Source organism: Triticum aestivum, chromosome 7A (assembly GCF_018294505.1).
Source record: "Triticum aestivum cultivar Chinese Spring chromosome 7A, IWGSC CS RefSeq v2.1, whole genome shotgun sequence".
Taxonomy (NCBI): Eukaryota; Viridiplantae; Streptophyta; class Magnoliopsida; order Poales; family Poaceae; genus Triticum; species Triticum aestivum.
This window is the reverse complement of record NC_057812.1, coordinates 578,960,521-578,962,572: the sequence shown is the minus strand read 5'-3', so window position 1 is coordinate 578,962,572 and position 2,052 is coordinate 578,960,521. Positions and strand designations below refer to the sequence as shown.

Sequence of the window (2,052 nt, the reverse complement as noted above, 5' to 3'; positions counted from 1 at the left end):
GGCATACAACTCACTTTTTGTTTATCTTTATCTTTACCTAATATTAAAGGGAGAAAACTTTCATAGTTCTTTATACGTCATATTTTTATATCCGTTGATATTATATTAATTATAAAGATTGACGGCTGAGATTAATTGAGCGATCTTTCTGTCCTCTTATGTCCTTCAGTCCAGATAGAAAAAGAAAATAGACCGAGGAGAGCATGGACACGTCTCCTCCTGTCCTGATAGAAATTTTTTATTATACACGAGCAAATGGAAACATCACGCACACGATTCCTTTGTCCTCGGCACGCACGAAGACGCCACGCTGTTGCTGCTACTCCTCACCTCGCCCTTAGATCGGAATTGAAGTCGTTGCGGAGGGATGGAGGCACGCATGCATCGTGACCTAGGCAGACGAGCCACCAGGAGGGGATCCGTGCCGGATGGCTGCGGACGCGCCTCTCCCTTGATCCCCTTTCATCTCGATGGCGGGACAGGTCAGTGGCCTCTCAAGCTCTCTCTTCCTCCCCCTCCTCCACCTCGCACCGCCAGGACGATGCTGCCTCACCTTCCATATGTCCCCTTGACGTCGGCTAGACGAGATGGGCAGGTCACCCGCCGCCCCCTCCCACCGTGAGGAAGATGACGCCAGAGCCAGGCGGCGGTGCTGGGCTGTACGCCGACCCTCCCTCAGCCGCCTCCGTCCTCCGTTTCGATCGGCTCTGCCCCAACTTTGACTGACAACTGGTGCTCCGCATCAACCTCCTCTGCCCCGGTCTAGACATCGGGTAGCAGCAAGCTGAGGTCGGGGTCGCAGTCCAGCAACGAAAGGAGGGTGGCCCTGCCAAGAATAGGAGGCTCTCTGGTCGGGGTAGCAGCTGGAGGAGGAGACGACGAGGGCCTCCATGGCAGTTTCTGATGACAGGCCATATTTTAAGTGTTTTCAGTTTCAGGCACACTCCCAGCAGGCCTCCCCTCTCAAAATAGATCTCTGAACATGCTCTCCATGGGTAGTATGACGATCTGTGATGCACCTCTGTTTGGTAGATACACCAAATGAACAGATGGACAAAGAGGAGAAAAGAAGAACTAGCTAATGAAAGCACGATGCAACTGCGAGCACACATGTAACAAATAATGCAGAATAAGATGTCACATGCAACCATGTGCTAAGTATGTTTGATATAAGCACAGTCATAGGGAGCTTCAAATTGTAGGAAAGTTCATTTTAACTGCTCAAAATCTATGTACTGAATAATTTTAAACTTATCGTCAGCTTGATCAAGCAGCCTGAATTTGACGCCTCATCTGTTAGATGTTCAGAATCAGCTGGCAATTGGCTGCAACCTTCGTCTCTAAAATTGAATAATAATACAACACTTTGGTTATTCAGTCCCGTTAGGATACAAGTACTTCCAAATCGTTCAACTCCAACTGCACTTGTCAAAAATTCAGAACAGTAGCAGACTACTAAATTGGAACTTACGAAATGCCACTCTCACCAACCTCCCAACCAAGACAAGATGGAAATTGTGGTGCCTATTCGTTTAATTCTGGTACCACTACATTATCAATTAGCTTTAATCGTCTCAGTGCCGGCTCATTCTAGCAAATTGTTGATTTGTATGGTTTTGGGAATTGATGAGATATTGGATTTACTGATGTGAGAATTGTCTATGTTCAGCAAGGCACGGCGGTGGCCGGTGGTGGACGAGACATTCAGCCTTTTCAGCTATGCAGTCGACCATCAAGTATTGACTGTCATAACTTCAGGTTACTTTGATAAACTGATTTCTGCACAATGGTACTGATGTGCAGTGTACTCGACGTAGAGTGGTGTTTTCATATTGCTGGCATAGGAGTACTATCAATGCGAGCTTCAGTTACAATGGCAACATATGACCGAATGTCCATGTATCGAAATGTATGTTATAGCTGATATTAAGAGCAACTGTCCAATATTATTTGTTGTATATTCTGATCTATGATCAAAATTTGTATTGTGGGCAACAACACGACAACGCTACTGGTTGGGCTGAAGGAACTGGCAAAGTTGTTTAATGGTGA

The 2,052-nt window shown here is 46.3% G+C and overlaps 1 long non-coding RNA gene across 1 annotated transcript; it reads left to right on the top strand.

Annotated features, from left to right (window-relative positions):
- Positions 1–263: 263 nt before the first annotated feature.
- Positions 264–2,052, top strand: LOC123152301 (uncharacterized). Its single transcript, XR_006476103.1, has 2 exons — positions 264–482; positions 1,670–2,052. It is a non-coding gene; the product is annotated as an uncharacterized lncRNA (long non-coding RNA).